At 44.7% G+C, this 12290-nt stretch overlaps 1 pseudogene; it reads right to left on the bottom strand.

The window, feature by feature from the left end:
* Nucleotides 1-323: 323 nt before the first annotated feature.
* LOC134912541 (5S ribosomal RNA) lies at nucleotides 324-442 on the bottom strand (annotated as a pseudogene).
* Nucleotides 443-12290: the final 11848 nt, after the last annotated feature.

Genomic DNA, 12290 nt, shown 5'->3' with positions numbered 1-12290 from the left:
ACAGGATTAGGTCAAATATTACAGGCTTTTATAATGTGGAGGATTAGTTAAGGGGCCTAATTGTGCTGATTGTTTACAGTATTACAACTTATATACATGCAACTACGCATGGAGATGGAGGTGAATGTGAATATAGTCATTCACACACGGAGGTGGTATTACAGCAACAGACATATTATTTCGTGATGAACGATATTCAGGTGTTAACATAATTACTGTGTATTAAAGTATATTTGCACCTCTTGGAAACACCGAAGTTCCCGTGGGAAGGTGAGAGAGCGTATATATTAATTAGTACAATATCCTCATATCCCTTGCTCAAAAAATTACAGCACCCAGTCTTCCATGATGGTTCCCCATCTATGTACTAGCTGGGCCCAGCACTGCTTGGCTTCCAAGATCGAACGGAGTTGGGCATCTCCAGTGCGGTATGGCTGTAGTATTGGCGTGGTTTTTAAAGGTATCATAATACAACGACGTGGTTGGGGAGGTGACCTTAGTGGGAATGACAACAGAGAAGAGACAGGTTGCCCAAGTAGGAAGAAGAAGGTGTGGTCAGCTTACGTCACAAAAAGGGGGCTATTTCATAGCCCTCGTTGAAGCCGTCAGGGTGCAAGGTGTTGAGTTCAAAGATCCAATACATTTCCCTTTTCGATAAAAGGTTAGAGGGATCACCACCTCTCTCGCCCAGTGAGACTAGCTCAATGCCCTTGAAAGTTAATTAGTCAGGATCCGAGTTGTGGCAGGCATGGAAATGTTTCGGTACTGCATGTGTTAGTACTTTGTTTTTAATGTTTTTTACATGTTCCTGAATGCGGATTTTCAGAGGTCTTTTCGTTTTCCCTATATACTTCATCCCACACGAGCACTCCAGCATGTAGATCACTGACACCGTATTACAGTTAATGAACTGCTTGATCTTATAATCTTTAGATCCGTTGGTATTCTTGAAGGTTTTCCTAATAGGGTGTACGTACCGGCATACATTGCAGCGGCCGCATTTATAACATCCAACGCATTTGGGCATGCTTGATCGTATTTCCGGGTTCCTTAGCATGCTTGGTGCCACCAGATCTTTAAGATTTTGCGACTTCCTAAATACCACTAAAGGATCCTTTGGGAGATAGTCTTTCAAAATAGGATCCATAAGGAGGATGTTCCAGTGTTTTTTCAGTGTTTTCTTAATAATGTTCTCATGTCTACTGTACGTGGTGACAAACCTCACTGTGTCATCTCCTTTTTCCTTGGATTTATATTTCAGAAGTTGTTTCCTCTCCAATTTCTTGGCCTTCAGGTTTGCTTCTTCCAAGAGATGGTTCGGATAACCTTTTTCCCTGAATCTTTCAGTGTATACCTGCAGTTGCTGATCTCGGTCCTCAGTATCCTTACAGTTCCGAGCAATTCTGTTGAACTGTGAAAAGGGGATGTTATTCTTCCATTGTTGACTGTGATTGCTTCGATAATGTACATAACTGTTCATATCCACTTCCTTAATGTAGTTCTTAGTAATCACTTCATTGCCCGTATGTGTCAAAACCAAATCTAGGAATTCTATCTTCTCTGTGCTTTCCTTTGCAGTGAATAGAAGATTCATGGAATTATTAGATAAATACATAAAAAATTCTTTAAAATTTGCACCGTCACCATCCCACACAAGTAAAATGTCATCTATATAACGTTTATAGAATGCGATATTTTGTTGGAACGGGTGGTCCTTAAAAATGTACTCATTTTCCCAATTTCCCATAAAAAGATTAGCAAAACTGGGCGCGAAAATTGTGCCCATGGCGGTGCCACAGATTTGTAGAAAGTAAGTGTCTAAAAATTTAAAATAATTCTGTTTCAAAATAAAATTCATCAATTCACATAAAAATGTTCTGTGCTCCTCTGTGATCTCGGCATCTTTACTCAAGAATCCATTGCAGGCCTCTACACCCTTATCATGTTCTATGCAGGTGTAGAGTGACTGGACATCTATGGTGATCCATCTGTAGGTGTCTTTGCATTCGAATGAATCCATCAGGTTGAGAACAGATGTAGTGTCTTTTAAATAGGCTGGCAGACTCAGCACATGTTTCCTTAAAAATACATCCACGTATTCGGACAAATGTGATGTCAGGGAATCTATCCCGGCCACAATGGGTCTCCCTGGGGGATTCGTCATAGATTTATGCACCTTAGGTAGGAAGTAGAAAATGGGGGTGGTGGGGTTGGAGTTGAGCAGGTACTGGTATTCTTCTTTAGTTAGAATCTCGCACTTGAATGCTTTTAAAAGTATGGTTCTTAATTCCTCCACGAAACCATCTTTTGGATCTCCCGGGAGTGGGGTATAGGAAGTCCTATCCCCCAAAAGTCTGTTTGCTTCTGCAACGTATGCCTCCCGGTCCATGATGACCAACCCCCCCCCCTTATCAGCAGATTTTATAACAATGTTCTTGTTGTCCTGAAGTTCCTTGATCGCCTTTGTTTCTCTGTTTCGTGAGATTTTTCTCTTTGATAACCTCCATTTCAGTTTCACATAGATCTTTTTTTACTAGATCATAAAAGATACCCACATTATGGCCCTTTGATTCCAGCGGGTAGAACTTTGAAGTGGGTTTCAGTCCTGATTTGGATTGATCATAGTTATGAATGACCGCGTTTTCCTTTTTGAGAAAATGCCTCTTGAGTGTTAGCTTCCGTATGAATTTATTCAGATCTATGAAGACGTCGAACTTGTTCATGCCTTTCGTAGGTGCATAGGAGAGTCCTTTATTCAATAATGAACTTTCATATTCCGATAGCGCGTGGCTTGATAAATTGAATATACTATATATAGCAGAACAGAGACTCGGCGCTCCCATGGAGAATCAGAAAGCTTGGTCCAGTACCCTCATAACTGCATGGCAGCAGTAAATAGAAATCCTCACCAGCGGCACACAGGACACGATCACAGTGACTCTTAAATAGATGTCAACGTTTCAAACCTTTAATGGTTTTTCATCAGGATACATAATAGAACAAACAGAAATGACTTACCTATATACCCGCCACCATACACGTGAGGGACCCGCTCGCCGGCGCCGCATGCAGCTTCCGGAGTCGGACGCCCGCCTATGAGGTAATAACACCTCCGTGCGTTTGTTGTCATAGCAATACACACACCATTGTTACAATACACTGAAAAGGAATATAAACAGACTTTCAAAGAGTTGTTTATTGAAAAGTATCAATCGCCTTAGTTATAAGTGTCAGTTTGCACAAAGCTGATATAAAGAGATACAATGTTGTTTCATCACTTGACATACAAGCTAAAGTGATTGCACAAAATTGTGATACAGCCAAAAAGCAAAGTCATAATACAATATATATGCTACGTCTACAAAACATAACTGCATGAGCGCTCATTTGCATAGATTACACAATAGAAAATATACCAGAGCCACAATAAGGTAAAACATAATCTGCATTTGGAAAGATAACTTAATAAAGATCCATTAATAGGAATCACACACTAAAAGATGCCAATACCTTAATAATTCATTAATTAAAGCAAGATAGCGGGAGCATTTCATTTAAGCCCCTTGGTGCTATCACATCTAGTTTATTAATCCAAAAAGATTCTTTCCTAAGGAGTAGTTTGCCCCGATCACCCCCTCTACGTAAGGGCGGGACATGGTCAATCATGCGGTATTTTAAACTTGCCAGGCTATGCTTTGCCTCCACAAAATGCCTCACCACTGGTTGGTCCTTCGTGCCACCTGCCAATGCCGCCCTAATTGCAGACCGATGAAGGGTCATGCGCTCCTTGAATTTCCTAATTGTTTTCCCTATGTATGATAGTCCGCAAGGACAAATCAATTGATATATTACATAGGTACTATCACAAGTCAGGCGATATCTAATAGAATATTTTCTTCCAGAATGTGGATGAAAAAACGAATCGCCTGATAACAGGAATCCACATGTAGTACAGGGACATTTAAAACAGCCATTTTTGGCCTGGGGCAAGAAAGTTTTTACAGTGGTTGGAATTAAGCTAGGTAAATCTGTTTTTACCAGAATATCCCTAAAATTATTCCCATGGGAGTAACAATGCATAAGAGAGTGATCAGGGATCCCCACTTCACGATCACTCCTTACTATGGGCCATAATTTTTTGGAAGTCTGGTTAATGATAGGTGATCTTACATTAAACTTATTCACCCATATCACATTGTTGGCTTTAGTTACAGTTTCTTTCTTTTTCAGAAGATCTTCTCTATTCAACAAAAGAATTTTACTTTTTGTATCTACAAGATGTTTACGTTTATAGCCACGTGTTACAAATTTATCAATGAGTTGATCCATCTGAACATTGCTGTCTCAGGATTAGAATTAGTCCTAAAAATACGTATAATTTGGGAGTATGGCAACCCCATCTTTAGTGACTAAAATGTAAACCTGAATTCCGATCAGTGTCTTTTATGTACACTGTGGTGGAAATTTTTCCATCCTGTTTGGCAATACATACATCAAGAAAATTGACAGAAGATTGACTCATATTACAGGTAAATTTCACAGGAGAATCCGAGTTATTATGATCCTCCATAACCCTCGTAAACTCATCTTTGCTACCACTCCAAAAAATTAACAAGTCATCTATAAAACGGGTATAGAAGAATACCTTGGACATGATTTCAACGTCCTTAAAAAAGATTTCATCTTCTGTAGCAAACATATACGTATTTGCATACGCCGGAGCCATGGATGGGAAGTGGGGATGGACTGGGTTCCCATCCATTTGGCCCAGACCAGGTCTTATAGGCTTCTTAGCCCAAGAAGCTGCTTCACCAGCCAACACCTGGGTGCTGGGTTTAAAGCAGAGTCTCTCCCATGAGTCAGGGCTCCTGAAGGCAATTAGTGTCCAGGTGATAGGCCTGCTAGGGATAGTGGGATCCGGAGGGCTGGGCCACTAGCGTCAGGATGCTGGGACCTGAAGGGTTCCTTATTAAGTAATAGGGAGTGAGGCAGAGCTAATCTCCCTGGTTGTTTATACTGAAGACAGTGATCTTTGTTTTATGTATATCTTTGTTTTTGAGCTACCTGAATAAAATATATTTGTTGTTTTTGCATAAGCTTGGAGTCGGTCATTGGTGGATTTTTATATATTTATATTTTGACAGAAATCACATAGACAGAGTAAAATCCAACACACTTTATATCCACCTCAGGCAGGATACAGCTTCACATGTAAGTTTTGCAGGTCAGGTTTAAAAAAAGTATGACATCCCAAGTTCTGGTAATCACAAACAGTGCATATGCCAAATAGCTCCTAATGTAACCCCAGACAGCCCCAAGCAATTGCCTGGCCACTTGCTGACATCAGGAGCAATGACCTACTGAACAAAACAAATTTTTAAAGACAGCAAACAAGGTGAAGTGATTAGCCCAGCTGCGGCTTACCACAGACTCAGCTAAGGCTCAGACCTGTTGCTGCTGTTCCAATACTGCAAAAGCCTGCCGTTCCACATTTACTTCATGTGGAATCACGCTGTTCCTGTCACACTCCTCCCCCCTTAGCTTCAACCACTCTGGTGAAGCTATGAATTCATTTGACACATTCTTTGCCTCGCCCATACTTATTTGTGCCATTTATCCAACGCCCCTCAACTGTCCACAGAACCCCTCTTTACCCTCGTCCTCCTCCACTAGCTTCACCACAGGGTTGCTAGGAGGATCAGGACCCATTAACTTTCTGGAAAGGGCATCTGCATTCAGGTGTTTTCCTGGACGATGCTGCAGCTCATATTTGTACAGCTGTAAGGCAAGAAACCAGCGAGTCACATGAGCATTCACCTCCTTGTTTGTGTGCATCCACTGCACGGGTGCATGGTCGGTGATTAGCAAGAATTTTTGTGGCAAAAAATAGCATCTCATTGACTCCACTGCCCATTAAATCACCAAACACTCCTGCTCCACAGTTGTGTTCTCTGGGCAGCAATTTTGGCTAAGACAGAAAATGGGTTTCTCTTCCCTTTCTGGGATAGGACTGTCACTAACCCTGTCCCAGAGGCATCAATCTGCAACACAAAGTGTTTTCTGAAATCAGGGGCTTGCAATACAGGCTCTGCACTTATAGTTTGCCTTAAATCCTGCCAAGCAGTCTCTGCGTGCCTAGACCACATTATCTTGTCTGGGGACTGCTTCCCCAGACATTCAGTTTAAGGTGCTACCCTGGTGGCAAAATCACATATATACCTATGATAATAGCCCACCTGTCAGGTCTCAGGTTTTGTCTGTCCACGGAGGGGGCACTAGTGGGTCAGTGTTGGTGTAATGTACAAAGCGTAGAGGCAATATGAAAGTCCTGCGTATATGCGCTGATGTTTATTAGCACAGAGGTAACAAAGCAGATGGTATAATAATGAATAATAACTGAAGACTGGCAATGTAGCAAACAATGATTGATAACTGAAACCAAAAGTAACTGAAAGTCTCTTGCAACAAAATATGAAATAACTTAATTGGCTGAATGCAGATGAATAAACAAAACTCCGGTAATACTTGAAAGCACAGTCTCTGTATAATATGAAATGAACGGATAACTGAATGCAGATGGATTGAAAAGCAGAACTCCGGTATTATTTAGAAACACAGTCTCTGTATAGCATAAGTCCTTATGGCCTCACTAAGCCCAAGCAGGAGACAGTCTCAATGCAATTAGTTGGTATTACTGCTGAGATGCACAGGTTGATATACTGATAACGAAGTGCACAGGTAAGGAAAAGGATTGAACACCTGAGGAGTCTCTTACTGCTGATGAGCTTGTAGCTGTGGTTTGAAGTCCAGAGTAAACAGGAGAATTGCAGAGTGAATGATGAGAGTCCACGGTGAATAACTGGAGACAGGAACACGGGAACAACAACGGAGGAATCACTGGAGACAGGAACACGGGAACCAGGAGAACTAGACACACCATATGTGACTCATTGTCCGAGGCGATGTGAGTGAGCCCCGGACAGGAACTTATACCCCTTGCTCTGCAGTGATTGGTCACAGGGCCCTGGCTGGAAAAAAACAAAGAAAGAAAGCAGGTCCAGACGCGCTGTCACAGCTGCCAGCAAGGGATTGTCAGTCCCAAGGAAATTTTTAACAAAGAAAAACAGTAAAGCTGGCGCTAGGTGTTTCTCCAATAATAAATAATTGAATAACTGTGGATGAATGTAAAATCACAATTTAGTTTATTAACTAAACATCACGTACTAAAACCATGAATAAAAACTCACATATACACATAAAATTTAGGGCATAAATGGAGCTATGAATAAATTGAGAATGGCTGCTAATGAGTGTCCACAGAGGATCCCGGACTATAACAATGGGCAAAGTTCCCTGGGGAAAGAAAATGAGTACAGCTGGTGTTACCCGTGATGACAGAGACTTCCAGAGGCTTGAAAATTAACAGCAAGCAAGCTGTGCCATTTGTGTAGAAACTGGGTCTCTCCAATCGGTGCTGTAAAATCAAAGTCCCACAGAGAAAGTTCCAAGGCAGATTTTCCAAGGCAGGTTTTTATAAGTCCATATCTGGATCCTTTAGAACGTGAAACACTTGTAGTAGTAGTAGCAGCTTTTACACTTAACGCGTTTCCCTAGGCTCGGTCACCTAGCTTCATCAGAAACACAGCGCTGGATTGGATGCCGGGATCAGCTGAGTGTTAACTGGAGCTGGTGATTAACCGGGAGAATAATTCTATAGACAGTTAATGCAATGCACTGCTGGTTGGGATCAGTAGTGCACCGGGAGTTAATGCTATTTAGCTAGAAGCACTGTGTACTCCAGGCTGTTGGCTGAAACCAGTGGTTACCAAAAGATAGAACTGGTTAGGTGGAGCACAGTGAGCTGTGGGCTGCAGGAGACTGAAGACTGGAACTGCTGGGACCTGTAGTTCCACAGGTCCAATTCACAGGGAATACTCTGAAAACAGAGGACTGAAGCCAGGAGACGCCTGTTCACTGGAAGTGATGCAATGGAGAATGCGGATTCCTGACACCACCAGACCCAGGAACTTCCTGAGTTGCGACTTCCACTTTGGATTAGGCCATGTGAGGACTGCTGGGTTGAGGTTTAACTTGCCCTCGGCCTACAATATACCTGTCACACCTGAGGGATGAGGCTGACCTGGGGAAGCCTCAGATGTAGGGGCTGATGTGTACTGAAACTTGGATGGTAATATAGGATTCTTGGACATGCAGGGAACTTTAGCACCGATACCTGAAGGCATGACCAAGACGACAGGATAAAAGTAAAGTTTATTTATTAAGCACACAGTTCAGATACACTTCGGCAGTTCAAAGATATAGTAATGCTCAACAACAGGAATGTGCAGATTACAGGTAGCAGTACAGTTCCTTGGGTGCAGTGGTAAATAGATTACTGTTGAAATGCTGTAAACACAGTATGGAACAGTCTTTACAAGACCCGGAGATGAAAAGTCCGTATAGCCAACAGCTAACCACTGTATAGATGAATGTGCTGAAACTGACCAGCAGATGACACACTGGAAGCTCGAGATGATGATAATGCATGGAGGTAGAGGTAAACACTGAAGAACTGCCGCGAATGCCAAATGGAACCGGCCCAGATGGTAAGGTGCTATGGAACTCACCGATGAGTATAGAGTCCGATGGTGAGAGCACCGATGGTGAACTGTGGTTCGATGTTGGAACACTGATGGTGAATGGAAGTGATGCTGGAACACTGCAGAGAGCTGGAGGTGATACTGGAACACAGCTGAGAGCTGGAAGTGATACGGAAACACCGCTAGAAGCTGGAAGCAATGCTGGAACACCGCTGAGAGCTGGAAGCTGGTGAAGAATCACTGCAGATCACAGGACGCAATACTGGAACACTGCTGGAGTCAGGCAGCACCGCAGGGTGGAAACTGGTGCAGGTCTCTTTAAGTGGAGCAAGGTCACAGGAGCTGGAATACCTGAAGACAGCAAGCAGGAACATCCACAGACAGGAGAAACAGCCACACTGGGTTAGCCAACCAAAGCACTGATGATTAGGCTGCCTTGATTCAGGATATTTATACCAGCTGGGAAGCAGCTATTGGCTGAGCAATCAGGAAGAGTCCAAAGTGCAGCGGATAGGCTATGGAGGGTCATGTGATAAGACCAAACATGACTGCGCCCATGTTTGGTTCTGGAGGGAAAGTCTGTTTGTATCAGCATTGTAGAAACCTGCAGCAAAGGTGGCGAAGGACGCAGAGGACAGGAAATGCCATCTACTGGAACAGGAGGAACATGCTGACTAGTCGCCATGACAGTGCTGCCAGGATTGCTGAGGGAAGAGTGAGGAGATGCCTTGCAGTGCACTGCACGCAGACAGCGCAGGTGGAAGCCAGGCTTGGAGTGCAGGGACAGTCTCAGGAGGCACTTAGAAGGTAAATAAGTGTGTCTAATTACCCGGATCGTGACAGCACCCCCCACTTTAGGGGTGACCCCAGGACACCTCTTAGGCTTACGGGGAAACTTGGCGTGGAAAGCCTGGACCAATTTAGGAGCATGAACATCTGAAGCATTTGTTCGGGAACGTTCTTCAGGCCCGTGGCCCTTCCAATCAATCAGATATTGAAGGTGACCGTACCGAAAGCGTGAGTCCAGAATCTTTGCCACCTCATACTCGACACCACGGTGAGTCTGGACCTTGGGTGCTTTGGGAAGCGCTAAATGAAACTGATTCAGGACCACCGGCTTGAGGAGAGAGATGTGGAATGTCCTTGGAACCTTTAAAAATGGAGGCAACTTGAGTCTACAGGCGACAGGGTTGACGGCTTGTTCGATCTGGCAGGGCCCGATATAACGAGGAGCAAACTTCATACTTGGAATTTTCAGCCTCAGATTCTTTGTAGACAGCAAACATGAGCCCCTGTCTTGAGAGCAGGAACTGCTTTGTGCTTCTTGTCCACAAATCTCTTGTGCCTTGAAGAAGCTTTCAAAAGAGCTGACCGAATATTCTTCCAGTTTTGAGAAAACTGTCGAAGCATAAGATCAGCTGCAGGTACTGACGATGCTGGAAGTGGTTGGAATTCAGGGACCTTGGGATGGAACCCATAGTTGGCAAAGAAAGACGTGGCAGAAGATGAAGAGTGATACTGGTTGTTGTGACAAAATTCGGCCCACGGAAGAAGATGAACCCAGTCTTGTGAAGAGGATACATAAATTCGGAGGAATGCCTCCAAGTCCTGATTCACCCGCTCGGTTTGCCCAGTGGTCTGGGGGTGATGGGCAGTAGAGAACTTTAATTTGACTTGGAGAGCTGTACACAGACTTCGCTAGAATTTGGCTGAAAACTGGACTCCTATCGGAAATTATCTCTTCGGGGAGACCATGTAATCTAAAGATTTCTTGGATGAACACTTGAGTCAACCTAGAAGCTGACGGAAGACCAGTGAGAGGAATGAAGTGTGCCATCTTGGTGAACCATTAACTACCACCCAGATGGTATTGAACTTGTTACATTCAGGAAGGTCAGTAATGAAGTCCATTGATAAATGGGACCAAGGTCGATGAGGAATTGACAAAGGCATCAGTTGACCAGTGGGCGACTGGCAAGGTACCTTGTGTTGGCCACACTTAGGGCAGGATGCAATAAACTCTGTGATGTCTTTCTTTAGGGCCGGCCACCAGTAAGATCTGGAGATGAATTTGTACGTTTTCTGGATATCCGCATGTCCAGCGAAGCGAGAAGAATGTGCCCATTGCAAGAGTGTCAGGTTCCAGAGCCTCACCTCCGGTGGGTGCTCCCGGGGGTTGCTGTCCCGCTAGTTGCTGTGGCAGCAGGGAGCTGCTGGCGGCAGGTCCTCCTGGACGGATGTGCGGCTGCCGAGGACCGGGGGTCTGGAGAGCTGGGCGCTGCGGCGGGGATCGCTGCGGTAAGGTCCTCTAGTGTGACACAGTATAGTGTGTCAGAGTCAGAAGCTGGCTAAAGCTGTGTGCTAACAGCTGAGTATGTCTCCTGTGCTGGGGGCAGCGATGTTGGAGACCAGAACATTACCAATTAATACCCCTTTTCCACTAGTTTTTAAAACATGGGTAAATGCGCGGGGGCGCGCATTTACCCGTGTTTTTCCCTAGTGGAAAAGGGTCCCCCTGCAAATTCCCGGATCGAGTGATCCGGGAATCCTACCCGGGTAGCTCGCCAGGTTGAACACGTGTTCAACCCGGTAAGCTGTGTAGTGTGAACGGGAGCCATGTCGAGGCGACACGGCTCCCGTTCACTGTGTATGGGAGGGTGGCGCTGGGAGATCATGTGATCTCCCAGCGCCACCCCTGCCACGTCACTAGCAGCGTCACCAACCGGGCAATATGCCGGGATGGTGAGCGCTGTGTGAAAGGGGGCTGTAGCACGGGTCGCAGCCGTTTCAGGCGACACGGCAGCGACCCGTGCTACAGTGGAAAAGGGGTATGAGTTCCCATTCTGTGTCCAACCAATCCTGCGTGTTCTCCCCTTACAAAAGGGGGCTGGCCCAGAGGGAGATTGCCAGTGCTTCAAGTTACCTCCTTGTGAAAGGTTCTCCAGCTCTGTGCTCCCAGGTTACTTCTGGTGCCCTGGTTACTCTCATCTATCGGTTACCTAAACACTGCTGCAGTCCTGCTGTCTAAGTCCGTCGCCACTCGTGGAAGCGCTCACGGGGCCCCAGGTTGTAGAGGAACTCCAGGTGCTAATGGCAGTTCTCACAGACGTCTTCATTTCTTCAAAGTCGAAGTTCTTTAGCCTCGTCTTTCAATCACAAATCACAAGTCTTAATTTCTTCAAAGTCCAAGTTCTTCAGCCTCATCTTTTAATCAAAGTCTTCGGTTCTTCTTTACCGGAGTTCTTTAGCTGCACTCTTCAAGTCATTTAACCATAGACTCTAATTTTTCCAGTTTCGTCAATTTCTCCAATATTCGTGTACAGCCTGTTATTCATTAAAACTACAGTTACCTTCATACGGAGTCCTCCTTTTCCTTTATGCCCTCCGGCCAACGTTAACAATTAGTTTGGCCTCCACCCCAAGAGGAGGAATTACATTCAGCCACCTCATTTACTCTCCTCACAGGTAGCTGTCCCTTCAGCCAAACTCGGTTGTCGGAACCCCAACTTACACAGAGCGTGACAAAGAGCTTCTTTCTGAGAGCCGGTTTTACAAGGCTTTTCCCTGGTGGAAGCATAGAGTCCACTACCACGACGGAGAATGCCACTGGGTCGATAACAGGATGCTTACCAGTGGTTTCAGACTCATTTTCTTGCTCCCAGGAATGGGAAAGAGCATCAGCCAGTCATA

The sequence above is a fragment of the Pseudophryne corroboree genome, chromosome 4 (genome assembly GCF_028390025.1).
Source record: "Pseudophryne corroboree isolate aPseCor3 chromosome 4, aPseCor3.hap2, whole genome shotgun sequence".
NCBI lineage: Eukaryota > Metazoa > Chordata > Amphibia > Anura > Myobatrachidae > Pseudophryne > Pseudophryne corroboree.
This window is presented reverse-complemented; position numbering and strand designations above follow the sequence as displayed.